The 15,391-nt window shown below is 38.9% G+C and overlaps 1 pseudogene; it reads left to right on the top strand.

Moving 5' to 3' along the window:
- Positions 1 to 10,557: 10,557 nt before the first annotated feature.
- LOC149186978 (uncharacterized) lies at positions 10,558 to 11,378 on the top strand (annotated as a pseudogene).
- Positions 11,379 to 15,391: the final 4,013 nt, after the last annotated feature.

Genomic DNA, 15,391 nt, shown 5'->3' with positions numbered 1-15,391 from the left:
CGATGAACATTTTACAAGAGACTGCCCTCATCGTGCAGAGGTTGCGAAGATTGTCAAAGGTTCCCAAACTCCTGCTATTTTGAAGGATCCTTTTCTGGCTCAAGACAGTAAGATGATAGGTTCGTCCTCGAGTGCCAATGAAGAACCCATACTGATTATGTCCCATGTTAGGATTGCGACTCGATTGCGAGATTATGGTAGTAAAAGTCCTGTTGATGGTAAAGAAGCAGAATCTTCTCATTCTAATCCATCAACCTCAGCTCCCGGTTCTGATCCACTACAGATCGAGAAACCTAATCCAGACTTGGTAATCAAACCGCCCGCCAAGGGTATACTTTGAAAGTCCGCTTTCAATCCACATGCGAGAGCGGCTCAGAATTATAACATTTTTGAGGATTTAGCTGTTTCACCCTTAGCAATGTCGGCTTTGGAAGTGCTGCAATCATGTCCAGCACAACGTAAATTACTTTTGTCGGCTATAGGACCTGTTGATGTTTAGGACTCGAATCTAATAATTTTCGATCTAGAAAATAGTACACCGCGTTTGCCTCATCAAATGGCTTTCCAGATTCCCGTGATAGTCAAAAACAGGCCTATTCATCGGACTGTAATTGATGAGGGAGCCTCAACGTGTATTATGTCGATACAATGTTGGAGATCGCTTGGTTCTCCTTCACTAAATCAATCCTCGACGATTCTAAAGGCCTTTGACGGCCGTGGGTTTCATCCTTTTGGCATTCTACAGGATTTGCCTATAGGGGTTGAAGGAAAAACCATTAGTCTAGATGTGGAGGTGGTTTATGCCCCTCTACGTTACAACCTTCTCTTGGGTTGAAGTTGGTCTTACGCTATGACAGTGGTCATTTCATCGGTCTTTCGAGTCATAAAGTTTCCACATAATGGAAAGATCGTAACAATAGACCAGCTGGCTTACTTTTCATCTAACCCAGCCTCTTCTGAGAGTATTCAGCATGTCGGTAAAATATATAAGGATGTTGGAGTAGGACTAGTTAAAGATGTCGGTTAACTGGGAACTTTTCCTTTTCCTCCAATCAACGCATCATCCTCATTTGCAACCATTCATATGATTACATCAGACACCATTATTTACGATGATCCTTGGATCATTCCTTCTGAATCTGAGATAGACTCATTTGGTAATGCCATGCCTTTGAGTCCATATGAAATTGCCTATGAAGTCCTGCAGTCGTTTGCCGACCCATCTTCAACCGAAAATGACTTCATGAATGTGGTCTGTGAGGAATCACTTTTCACATCAAGCTCGAATTTAATCACGTTTTCTGAACTTGTTCACTTTGATGAGCAAATTCGTGAAATCCTATGTGTAGATGATTTACCATGGGAAGATCTCCATCACAGATCTTCGTTTTTACCCGAGGATGATCGTTTTGAAAATGATTTCTCATCAATTTTTACAACTGAATATGTCAAGGAACCTCAGAATCCAATGAAACATCCTGATTCAGAGTTAAATTTGGGAAACATCTCTCGAACTATTCCTATTGACATTTCGGTTAAGCCCAGAATTGTTGAGAACATTCATATAGGTGCCTCGTGTACAGATGACGAAATTCAGCTATATAAGGCCCTATTTCAAGAATTCCGCGACGTGTTTGCCTGGTCCTATGAGGAAATGCCAGGAGTTGATCCCACGATTGTTGTTCATGAGATCAAGACTTACCCGAACACTAAACCCGTCCGGCAACGTTTGCGTCAGATTCACCCACGAAAAGCTGCTACAATTAAAGCAGAAGTTGAGAAACTATTGAAAGCAGGTTTCATTTATTTGATCCCATTAACGGATTGGGTATCGAATATTGTTCCGGTTAACAAAAAACAGGGAACAATAAGAATATGCATCGACTATAGGGACATTAATCGAGCCTGTCCAAAGGAAAATTACCCAACTCCCTATATCGATCAAATCATTGATGATTGTGCCGGCAACGAAATATTCTCCTTCATGGACGGTTTTTCCGAATACAATCAAATCAATATTCTACCTACCGATCAACCAAAAATGGCTTTCATTTGTCCATGGGGGACATTTGCTTATTGCAAGTTACCTTTTGGGCTTAAGAATGCCGGAGCAACCTTTCAAAGGGCGATGTCTTATGCGTTTCATGACATCAAGCACATTGTGCAACCCTATCTCGATGACTTGCCTGCTCATTCATTACATCGAGCTGATCACCTCGTCCATTTACGAGCAATATTTATGAGGTGTAGGCATTATCGGATTCGGTTGAACCCACACAAATGTGTCTTCTGTATAGAAACGGGTCGATTGCTGGGGTTTGTAGTTTCGAAATCCGACATTCGCGTCGATCCCTCGAAGGTCGAAGCTATCATCAAATTGCCTCCTCCTTCGAGTCTTCACCAACTCCAAAGTTTGCAAGGGAAAGCAAACTTTTTACGACGATTCATTCCTAACTACGCCGAGGTTACAAAGGGTTTTACCCGGTTGTTGAAGCAAAATACTCCATTCTATTGGGATGAGATAGCTCAGAAATCTTTTGATGCACTCAAACACGCGTTGACCCATGCACCGTTGTTGCATCCTCCCAACTACAACCAGCATTACTTCTTGTATCTTGCCGCCTCTCATTCCACCATTGGAATGGTCTTAGTTCAGGAAGATGAATTTGGAACTGAACATGTGATATATTACCTTAGTTAAACTTTAAATCCAACTGAGCTAAAATACTCACATGTGGAGAAATTGGCATTGGCAGCCGTTCAAGCTGTCCAATGTTTTCGTCACTACATTTTACTACGTAAAACTACAGTAATTTCGGATTGCAACCCTATGATCTACATTTTGACCAAGCAATTGCTAGGGGGCAAGTACTCTAAATGGATTGTTATCCTGCAGGAGTTCGACTTGGAATTTGAGAAATCTAAGTCTAAGAAATCTTTAGTTTTTGCGGAGTTAATGTGTGACTTCCCGCGTGCTGACATGGAAACTATGGCGGAGGAGCCCATTGCGGATGAATCCTTGTTTCTAATCAGCACTTTAGATCCGTGGTATGGGGATTTCATCGTTTATCTCCAGACCAAATCCTTTCGGCTAGAAATTTCAAGGTCAGAACGTCGGAAAATTTGATTCCAGTCCCAACAATTCAGGATTATTGGAGATACTCTTTATCGCCGTGGGGTGGACTCTGTTTTTCGACGTTGCTTAACTCACGAAGAAGCTGAAAGGGTTCTAAATGACTGTCACTCTAGAGCGTGTGGCGGTCATATGTCTGGGTTTGCCACAACCCAAAAGATATTGCGCACTGGCTACTTCTGGCCGTCTTTATTTAAAGATTGTATTATGGCAGTCCGAAAATGCCACAACTGCCAAATTTTTGATCGAAAGATGCGCGCTCCACCTGCTCCTCTCCACCCTATAATTGCCATTGGTCCTTTTGCCAAATGGGGTATCGATTTTATTACATGTAACCCTCACTCGGCCGGGGGGCATGCGTATATCATCCATGTGGTAGATTATTTTACCAAGTGGGCCGAGGCGATGCCTACATTTGAGGGAGACGGCAAGACAACTGCAATTTTCGTGTTCAATCATATAATTGCTAGGTTTGGTGTCCCGCAAGCGATAATCACTGATCATGGGCGTCATTTTCGAAACGTTATGATGACCGAACTTACAGGTCAGCTTGGTTTACGTCACGATAGTTCAACCCCTTATTATCCACAAGCGAATGGTCTAGTTGAATCCATAAACAAAGTTTTAGTTATCATGATCCGACGAATCATTGGGATTCATCGGTCAAATTGGCACAACATGCTATTTTCAGCGCTTTGGGCGTACCAAACTTCAGTAAAAACATCAATAGGGTTCACTCCTTTCCAACTAGTCTATGTTTTGGACGCTGTGTTACCCATTGAATGCGAAATCCCGTCACTGCAAATGGCCATCGAGTTACTTCCAGCCACTTCCGAAGAGGAAAAGCGTTTGTTATACTTGGCTCAATTAGATGAGAATCGACGTGATGCTGCATTGGCAATCGAGACTCATGCAAAACGCATGAAAGCTCTGTATGGTCGAAATGTGACCCCTCGAAATTTTTCGGAAGGAGATCTAGTCTTAGTTTATGATCAAGCTAATGATAAATTAGGCGTTGGAAAATTCGTTCCTATGTGGCATGGTCCCTATGTTGTCAAGCGAAAGCTAGCCAAAGGGGCCTATGAATTGGTAGACTTTGACGGGGACTCTTTGGGTAAACCCAGAAATGGTCTTTAGTTGAAGAGGTATTATGCTTAAAGGATGGGTATGGAGATTTTTAGTTAGGATATTTTTTCTTTCTCGCTGGTGTGTTTTAAGTTTAAACAGTGTTCTTAGCTTAGAGAGTGTTTTTTCGTCATTATTCCTGCTTATCTTGGTTTTACTCTTGATATTGCAGATGTCGATGCCTCTCCAAACATACATTGGTTTCGCTGATGGTGCTTGTCGTAATACACGGAACATCTCTTCCGCAGCTTGGGTTATCTATTCGCCCTCTCACGAGTTAGTATTTATGCATGGAGTAAGCCTCGGTCAAATAACGAACAACATTGCCGAGTATAGTGCAGTGATTGAGTTATTATCTGAATATATTTCATTTGGGATTCAGAGTTTGATAGTGAGGTTAGATTCTGAACTCGTTGTATTACAGCTTAATAGAGTATATGCCATTAGAAATCCAGTGTTATTAAGATTATTTTTGAGAGTGCGTCTCTTGGAACGTGAATTTGATTATATTGAATATCAGCATATTCCAAGATCTTTAAATACATTAGCAGATGCAATTGCTTCTCGAATGTTAAATAGACATTTGCAATAATCATACATGTAAATTTAAAACCATTCCATAACATGATTTACAAGATAAGCCGGTAATAGTGATATATATATAGGAGTGTGTCAAAAAATACATCGTCCTCGATCATAGGTTGAAAAACACCTTATGATCGGAAAAAATGATAAGTACAAAAAGCAAAAATGTCACATGTGCCCACAATAGGCGATCATCCTATCACTGGTGATGATCTCTATAAGAAACCACTGCATGGGCCACCTTGCAAAGCAACCTCCTAAAAGGTCCTGGGACCCCAATCACATAGCGCTGAAGTCGACGAGGAATGTCATCTATAGTGGTCTCCGGAATATCTCTTGTCAAGCGCTCGAGATGACCCTCCAACTCGGCCAAAACCTCTGCTGATTCGTCCTGTGGGGCTGGCGCGGGTGAAACTGGTTGCTTCCTCTCGTAAGGCCGGAGAGCGGTTGGTCGATGTGGACCCACATTTGCATTTGAAACTTTTGCTATCAGTTTTGAGACGATGGAAAAATAATAATAATAAAAATTAAAATAGGAAAAATGTTGAAAATGATTTTACCTGACTCATCCCACTACTCTCCTGGTGGAAGAACCATGTCTGGGTCACCACGAAAATCTATCCCAGCGTAAGGGAAGTCCTGAATAGAAAAGACCTAGTTTTCCAACCATTGGAAATACTCAGGTTTGAATCGAGCAACATCTGTCCTCTCGTCCGGGTGACGGGCCATAACTGCGACCCATCGCATCAGTTTGGGCTCTCGAGGAAGCCCAGCTCCAACAGTAAGGTGCTGCGGGATCAACATAGGAACCCTCTCTAGGCCAAAACTCACAACCAAAGCCCCATAACCAAAGGTCTTTAGTCGTCCGTTCTTGGCCCTGGTCAGTTGGCCTTTCACATTGGCCAACACAGCATCCCACCATTTGAATATGGTGCCTCAGAAGCAATCAACTGCCATACGCATCTGGGATCCGGTGGCAATATGTAATGCGGCAGCTCCGCAAAGTCTGGTGACAGTGAACGCAATCACCATGAGTTCAGGACGGGATATGGTCTTTATGTCTATCGCTTTGTCTCTAGCCTAGCTGTTGCAGTACTCTAGCTTGAGGCTATCGACAGACTGGCCACCTGCCCTAGCCCCAAACAGAGTCAAGTCTTCGCCTCCCTTAGGCAAACCAGTCAAGAAATATATGTCCGCCAGCTCGATTTCGAGCTGGTGGCTGCCGATGAAGAAGCACTGGTCCTGTACGCTCCATCTGTCAACCAACCACTGTAAGAAATCCACCTGAGCCCTCATGCCAGGAATGGCCCAGAATTTGTACAAGCCGCACGCCCTCAAAGCATCAAGTGAAGGCTGATGATTCCATGCGGCGCATCCATGTCCTCATGCTCTCGTTCGCACCAATCTAGCATGATGTACTCTCTGCATCAAGCATAAGGATAAATTAAATTTCTAGAAATTATTTTGATTGGTCCATTTTTGAGAATTTTTGGGTTAAAAACCCTTGCGACGGGGACCACACCCTCCGGGTTAGACACAGTGTGTGGGACCGCACTTTGTCTACATGGAAGGTGCGGACCCCGAGCTTTTTCCCAATGGAGAAAAAGTCGGGGTCCGCAGGCCAGCAGTGGTAAACCTGCGGGCCCCCGCGCGCGGGTTTTATGCCTAAAAACCCTCCCAAAAAATGAAATAAATGACTAAAAAAAATTGAAACGGTTAAAAATGAAGAGTATGATGATGTGGATTACCTGGAGAAGGTGGCGTTCGATTCCGACAGTTGGATTTTCCGCAATCTTCACGGGAAGTTTTATGAGCAAAAGCACTATTTTTACGGTAAAAATGAATTGACGAAGGCCCTTTTTATAAGTTTTTTGAGTAAATAAATTGCAAATTTGTTTATGTTTCACTTTGGAAAGGTATTTTTGCAACATTTTTATCCATTTCAAATAGGTATGAGTAATGTTCATGTTTTTGTGCAGAATAACGGATTATTCAGGCGAAATCTATCATTTTCAACGAAAAAACATTTAGAGTCACCTTTAAGCTCTTTTCTGACTCCTGAAGCATGAAAAGATTGCCGAGTTCTTCTTCTTAACTCGTTAAAACGGAATTAAAAGATGGTCCGCTTACAACTCTTTTCCGACCGTAAAAACATGAAAAGATCGCCGGATTTTTATCGTTTCAAATTCGATATCGGTTATAAAACGACGTGTCATTGATCGCTTTTTTACTTTTTCGGTTCAAGGGCACTAATGACGAAAAGTACTCCTTGGTCGTAAGAGATCAAGTGGTTCTCTCAAGTATTATTTTATACTTTTTCGGGCTTGGGAGACACAAATTTACGAAAAAGGTCAACCCCAGAGTCTTCTTAAGTTTTTTCAGACTCTCTAAAATTTAAAAACGCTGAGTTTCTCCTATACTGGACTCGTTAAAATTTCACAGTAAAGGACTTGTTCAATTACAAACAGGAACGAACCACTCCTTCTTAGGGTTCGAATTTAAACTAAGTTGGACTCATCCAAAGGATGAGCTTATAATCAAGCAAATGTTATCTTCCTCAAGCTTGTAAAAAATAAAGAGGTACTTGCCAGAAATGGTGGGGGAAAAGAGAGAAAAATGAGTCTGTTTGTCATACTTTGTAACCACTCTTGAACACGACACATTTATTCACCTGGGTTGGGAAATCCTTTGCCTAACAGTTGATCAAACCACATTGAAAGTCTTCAGCCGGTTTCTGGGTATTAAATTTGGGTCAATTGTCACCAAACCATCTGTCGTGTCGTTATGTGTTCAAGAGGTCACTGCCAATAAGCCATTCATCTGCAAAATATCTGTCATCCATCTTGACCATCTCTGAGTCAGTCCTTGTAACTAAATTTCTTCAACTTGATCTATGATTTCGTGTTGTGGGCTTGCCTACGACGGATAACTTTCTATCGACATGAGCTCATTATCTAGAAAGATGATCTAGAAATCATCAGTACCTTGAGATTTGCATGCCTCAATGGCAGGTTTCTCGCCTTTGACGACAGTTTGCATCATTGACTTTCGATCAAAGGATTCCGTGACATGTTCGACATCAACACATTTATTCGCATCTCATGGATTGTACTGGGTACTTTGAGAGCCATTGACATCACTGGTGGTTTCTCTCACACTTGTTAACAATTTACATCATTGACTGGTAATCAAGTGGTTTCTACCATGTTCGACATCAACACATTCACTCGCATGGATAGAATCGTACTGTTTCAGGAAGTAGAAATGAAGACCCTGGATCTAGTTTCCACAATCCAGGCTGCGAGGAATTTTGTATTCATTATATAATGGACTATTCATAAACAGATGGTTGCGTCCATACTGTGTCCACCTGAGTCTATACTTGTGATGTTTTACAAGATCATTCCTATATCAGAGCAGTAGTTAGTTTTTCTAGTCAGTTTTGATTTGAGTATGGGAATGTCTACCTCAGCGATGATATGATCTCATATATATATCTTGCATTGAATATTTTTACAGGTTCCAACCGGGCTCTCCACAAGATGATCCTCAAAATGATAAAGTACTTCACTCTTCCTAAATGATCAATGAAATCCTCATCTACTACGGACTTCGAACTTTAGGGGGCAATCTGTTACACAAAAATATCGTCACCGTGATTATTTGCAGTCAGTATGGGTTTATCATCACTTGTACTGTCCTCCTAAGCAAGTCTCAGACCTCAGCTCTTCAAGTCAAGCTTTGGAAATGAGAGAAAGACATTAAAAATCAATGTAACTCTGGTTCCGCACCTTCTCTCACTGTCACCTGCGGTCCCACACCTTCTGTGTACAAAAATTGTGGACCTGCCCGCTCTGTCCCTAACGGTGTACGTGCGGACCCCTGTGAAAGTCAAAAGGCACAAGTTTTATCTTAAAAAACTCACTTTGGGTTAATTCTAGAGGTTTCTAGAAGGAATTTTGACGTGGATTGTTCGCTCTGAGGTGGTTCATGCATCCCAAAAGAGAAGGAGCTAATCCCTTGATGAGAGGAGCTATCCCTTTGAAGGAGGGCTTTATCCCTTTGAAGGAGGACCTAGTAACCTCCCTCCATTGCACTATAAATACAGGCATTGGGCTAGTTGCTAGGGAGGTTAGAAGCTGAACATTTTTTAGGGTAAATGCTGGTGAAATCAAGACTTCCTAGTTGAGCTTAAGAGGAGAGATCACATACCTTTTTGGCTTCATTGGGGAGTGAGTGAAACTTGTCAAAGTAGAGGAGACTTCTTGCTGGACCCTGGGAGGAGCTTGTACAGCATCAAGGCAAAGGTTGTAAAGCTCTTCTTCTTTTGAATTAATACAATCAAACTCATTTTTCTCAACAAGTATCTCATGTTATTTGTTTCATGGACTCCTTGACTTTCATGTTAAATATGTTTTATGATTTTGGCTTTTCAGGTGCTGTTTAATTTGTTTGCCTTGTTTGTGTTTCCAGATTCGCGACAAAGGAGCTCATTTGGATCGAAGGAGTGAGGGCATCCACAAACTTGCGTTGGACCTAAGGTAGGCCCTAAAAACACTTGTTTGCCATTGTTTATAAAAGAATATTTAGAGAAAGATAGTGTCTGGTTGGTTTGCTTGTCATTAGGTCTTCTTTAGATTCTAGGAAGGTCTATCTTGTCCGCAAGATCGACTTATTCCGTGTGACATCATCCAAAAAAGAAGGTATTGATTTGTCAGTTTCATTGGGCCATTGCAGATTTCAAATGCTGCAATGTCATTGACCTTTAGCAGTCTCTGGTTGTAAGCTTCATCTCTCTTTCTTTCTTGAAAATGAATCTTATATCTGTTCATGAAACAATGAACATTAGATCAAGAATTATGCATCTTTCTTTATAAGGGAGTTATTTGGTTACTGTGTTGAATTCTCCAGCGCAAGTTTCCTAAGAAATATCTTGTTTTTAAACTTTGAATAACTTTGAAAAATAAAACATCTCAAGAAATGTTCTTTTCATGCCAAAATATTATTATAGATTTGAGCTAGTTCACTTTCTGATACACATTAATGTAGTTATGTTCTCATATCAAACATAACCCTTTTGCAAATTTCCATACTTAGTCCTCATCAATTACAACTTTAAAGAAAAATATAGCTTGATAACAGTAGCATCTACTAGACAAGATCTTGTTGAAAGCAACATAAATGAATTGAAAATGAATCGTTAACTAAATATTCTATGGAAAACATTCGTCCTCATGTTAAAATGCTTGAAATATCCTTTTTCATGTTTGGAAATGTTGCAACTTGAGACAAAACCATACCTCAATCTGCAATAAAAGGCGGCCATCCAACAACTTTAAATTATCTAAGGATTTATTCAAGTTCATTGATGTCTATTGCAAAAAGGTGGCCTAGATATTAGTATCCTTATACAACCAATGAACTTTCTTTGCTACAGAAATGGTAATTTATAACAAAACTCACAATTCTTTTTTTGAAAGCTTTCTGATAGCAAACGTAGATTAACCACATTCCCATACAGAAGATTAACCATTAAATTTGATTGAGTCAAAAACATGCAAGGGGTCCTTATATGATATGCCTTGCACTTCCCTACCCAACAACAAGAACAAGGTAGAAGAAATTATTGTCATTGAGCTAGAAAACCAGTTAGAAATAACAGAGCTCTTTGTCGGCTTAGATTTTTTGCAAATTCTTTCTAGTTTCTCTTCCTCATGGCATGTCCAACTTTGAGCTTTATTTTTTCTTTAATATTATTTACATCTCTTGGATTTCATAATTAAAATGGGCAATCCTATAGTTTATAGATGTATCATAAATATTCTCATGAAGTAAACAAATGATTGTCGTGGAGACATGGGTTAGTTACAAACACAGTTTACAGATGTATCATAAATATTCTCATGAAGTAAAAAAATGATTGTCATGGAGACATGGGTTAGTTATAGACACAGTTTATAGATGTATCATAAATATTCTCATGAAGTAAAAAACTGATTGTCGTGGAGACATGGGCTAGTTACAGATACTTAAGGAAGCAATGAGTATTACAAAACAATTTATCATCATGATTACGAAGCAATGAGTATTACAAAGCAATTTATCATCATGATTATGCTCGCCATGGTCATAAATTGGCCGACTACCCTCTCTTACATTTTCAAAAGGGAATAAGATAGTCAAATTTCATAGTTGGGATTGTGAGTTTTGCTTCCTTGTCTATTACTTATGTTACATATCAATTTGGGATGAAGCCAAAATAAAATTGTGTAGATTGATACTCTCCCAATGTAACCTTGTAGCACTTGATGTGGGCAGTAATGTGTTCTGGGTGACTTGTGATTGCCAAGCTTGTTCTCTTACTTCTATAGCTACTAGTTGTCTTGTAGCACTTGATGTGGGTAGTAATGTGTTCTGGGTGACTTGTGATTACCAAGCGTGTTCTATTACTTCTACATCTACTAGTTCTAGATTAAATGTATTGAATTTTCAGCCTTTCCCTGTTAAACGTAGTTGTATAAACTCAATGTTTTGATTTATTCTTCTTTATAAACAATTATATTCAGTTTGATTGGTTATGAAATCAATTGACATTATCCCTTCAGCTTGCACCATCCTATAAAATACCTTTGGATCGTAATCTTTTCAACTACCATTTCTATAGTTGGGAAGAAAATGTTGATACTACCAAGGTCATATAATCTTGTACTTCCATCATTCTCATCAATCTGCACTTTTTAACGTTGATGGTCGAATTCTCAAGCATTATTAGCATTAGATTGTTCTTTCATATCGTTATCAATTGTGGCAAAGTGGAAAGGTCTTATATGGGTACATTATTTCCAACTTCTTTCATATCCACAACTTATGAAATATCCCTCTCATGCTCTTTTTAACGTTGATGATTGAATTCTCAGGCATTATTATCATCAGATTGTTCTTTCAGATCGTTATCAATTGTGGCAAAGCGACAAGGTCCTATATGGGTTACAATATTTCAAACTTCTTTCATATCCAAAACTTATGAAATATCCCTCTGACATGTTTCCAGTGTCATTCTTATTTGAATATGGTGATCAATCCTCCTTCCACACGTATTTCTTACAGATGCTCCCTGCTCTTCTTTTTTCATTGTCTCTTAATAAACCTGTGAGGTCAAAAGATTTTCTTCATATATTTCATATCCAAAACTTATGAAATATCCCTCTGGCATGTTTCCGGTGTCGTTCTTATTTGAATATGGTGATCAATCCTCCATCCACACTTATTTCTTACAGATGCTCTGTGCTCTTCTTTTTTCGTTGTCTCTGAATAAACCTGTTTCTTACGGATGCTCCCTGCTCTACTTTTTTTGTTGTTTCTAAATAAACCTATGAGGTCAAAAGATTTTCTTCATATCATGTTCTTATATGTGTTCCCTTGATAATGAAGTTCCTAAAATACTTCTCAGCAGGGACTTGCTGCCTCTGCAGCCCTCTTTGTTTTAAAAGAAACCACTTTAATAACTTTATAGTAGATATTGGATGGTTTAGGTTAGCTGGGTAGATCACATACCATCTTCTGAACCCTAAAAATTGCATACAATAACATTATTAAATTTCATGGGTAGCCATGCATTAGTCTCATTCTAAGGTTATTACTAATATATATTTCAATTCTAGATCAGTAACAAGATTATATGTTTAAGTTCTTGTACATTATGTTGAACTATTTGGAAACTTCTTAAATCCCTCTCAGTTGCCGTGCGATAAACATTTTGGTTTCTCCACATTGTTGATTAGCAATTTCATCAACGACTATACTAAATGGGAAGGTGGTTATGGTATTACCCCTCCCAAACCCTTGTTTGAGTTTCTATTTGGATGTTGCTCTAGAGGATGGTGCCACAGGCTCGTCTTAGCCTCAGCTAAGCTTTTAACAACTTCTTAACGCCCAGATTAAGGAAATCTTGCTGCTTCCATATGTTTCTGAGTTATTTATCCTATTTACCGGTTACATTGACAACATATATCCAACCATGGGGTTGTATCATGGTTTCCTACAGGTAATTAAATCATACGAAGTGCGCCTGCATCTATTTATTTTTTGTTTTGTTTTATAATTGAGATAGGTTTTCTCCTCGCTCACAAGTTCTGGTTGGGTCAAATGTCGCTCACCTTTCCTCAGGTACTAAATTTAACATTACCAGAGCTCCCTTATAACATGCGTTGGGTTCTTCAACTTATTTTAAACACCTGCATTTCTGATTAGATTTTTCTACCGAATGGTGATTGTCGCAGGTATTTCCTTCCAAACCATAGCATTTAATTGGTCTCTGTGCAAAACTTCTACACGGGCGAGAGGAATTAATCACCGACTTCTTACCCAGATACTTTCGAAACAACCCATGAGGGTTTGACAGCGGAATGTTCCTTCCTCCTGCCTTTCTGACTTCTATGTTTGCGACTAGGTTAGAGCTTGGCTATGCCATTTCTTAAAGTCTAAAAGTTTCATATCTTACAGCTTCCCATAGGGAATGGATAAAATTTAAGTATATGCTCAATCCATTATTGCGAAGTACTTGTCGAGACTTAAGGCCAAGTTTATTTGCATTTTGGTCGCTCTAGTTATTTTAGTGATACATTTTGTTTTCTATGGAATTACTTTTGCTATGCACATTGTTAAAAATGTACGCCTTTTTTAAAAGTTAACAGTTTCACCATTTTGTGGATACGGTTTTCCCAGTTATGCCAATACTTTCCAGCAACAGATTTCTCAAATTCTAAACACACTATGTTATCAATTTTTTTTGTACTAAGAATCGAGTTCTCTAGATGTAATGATAAGGGTTTATTGTGCCTCATGTTTTCTTTTACAATTTTATGGTGTTTCTCCCTGTATAAGGGTCTTGATGATTATTGTATTGAAATATCTCTGTTTTTTTTTTTTTTAATTTCAGCTTTCATTGTCGAGCATCAGAGTTAAATGGAATTTTGGATATCTTACCTCTGCATAACTTTTTGGATTTGTATAATGCATATTCTATAATATGTTGTGGTGTTAAATGGTATGTTATCTTGGTAATTACCTACTTACATATGTTTGAGGGTTTCCACCAGAGTTTAATTTTGTTTTTCTGGGTTTTCTACTTATAATACAGAATCCCCATCCCCTATTCCTCTTAGGTATCAAACTATCTGGTCTTTGGATTACTATCTGATGGCTGGACTAACCAGTGCTACAAGCATAATCCTATCTCATTTTCTTTATCAAACCTTAATCTTATGAGGTCATGGTGTTACTTTCACGTACAACAATTCTAATAGTCCCTGTCGGACAATACCTATCGTAGGGTTTTGCTATTAACTTGGCATAAACTCCTACTATTTTTCTTTGTCTCTATACTTACAAACCTTCATATAAGAAACAAAATTCATACAAGTAATAATGCAACCATAAAATAATACCCAAAACAAAGATTAATTTTCAACATCTGTAAAATACTTACCTTCTTTACAATAGCCTAGAAAACTCAATCAGAAGAGCACCCTCACCCTTCCAATGAGATTAGAAATGATGTCTAAATCTCCCCCTAAGCTTTCCAACTATCAGAGCAGTCCCCAATTGGGTCAACTTTGTAGACCTCAAGACCCCTTTAAAGTCCAGTCCAAAGTTATCTGTATGAATTATTCCATTAGGTCCATCCTGGCTCAGGAAATCCCGTCCACCTACATCATACAACTGCACCTTCTTGGTTCAATATTCTTTACCCCTTCTCTTCTCAAAGAAAAAGTCAGAAAAAGTAAGAACCCCCTTCCTCTCCACTAAGATCCACTTATCTCCAAGGAGAGAAAACCAAGAACCATAATTGCTTAATTGTCTAGTAGTTAGACAACTTCATTTAGGGTCTCTCCGTTTTGAGTTTTGAGTCATATCTATATAAATATCAACATGTATAATTTCATACTTACGTAAATATATATTTATAAGAAAATAAAATAATTTTCTTTTCTTTTAGTTTCACCAGCTTTCCTCTTAAGCCCAGATATAAAAATCTCATAACAAGGTAATTTACCAGAATTATAGTAACAAATTTTTTTATTTACCAAATACTATGTATCAGGGTTTGACATCTTCCCCCTCTTATTTGAAACATTGTCCTCGGTGTTTTAATCTTGACCACAAAACAAGTCAGGGTATGTTTGTCGCATTAATTCCTAATGCTCCCAAGTATCCTCCTTCGGGGTAAAGTGCTTCCACTGCACTTTAACTTGGGTGATAACTTGCCTTTGTAGCATTGTTTCTCTCTGTTCTAGAATACATGGGGATTCTGCTAGAAACTCTTCGTCTAATTTGACCTGTACATCTTGCAAATTTATGATGTGCCTAGGGTCATATATATATTTGTTAAGCAGAGAGACATGAAACACATTATGGAGACATATATAACTTGGTAAAGAAAGCCTGTACGCTACTGGTTCAATTCTTTCCAATATTTGGAAAGGCCCGCAGTATCAAGGTGCAAACTTTGTACACCCAACCCATATGAGAGTACTCCTTTTGGATTTA

This window comes from Pinus tabuliformis, chromosome 3_1, assembly GCF_031772625.1.
Source record: "Pinus tabuliformis cultivar Carrire ecotype Pingquan chromosome 3_1, CPIR1, whole genome shotgun sequence".
Lineage (NCBI taxonomy): Eukaryota > Viridiplantae > Streptophyta > Pinopsida > Pinales > Pinaceae > Pinus > Pinus tabuliformis.
Note: the sequence above shows the minus strand (reverse complement) of the source record. Positions and strands in the feature narration are given on the sequence as shown.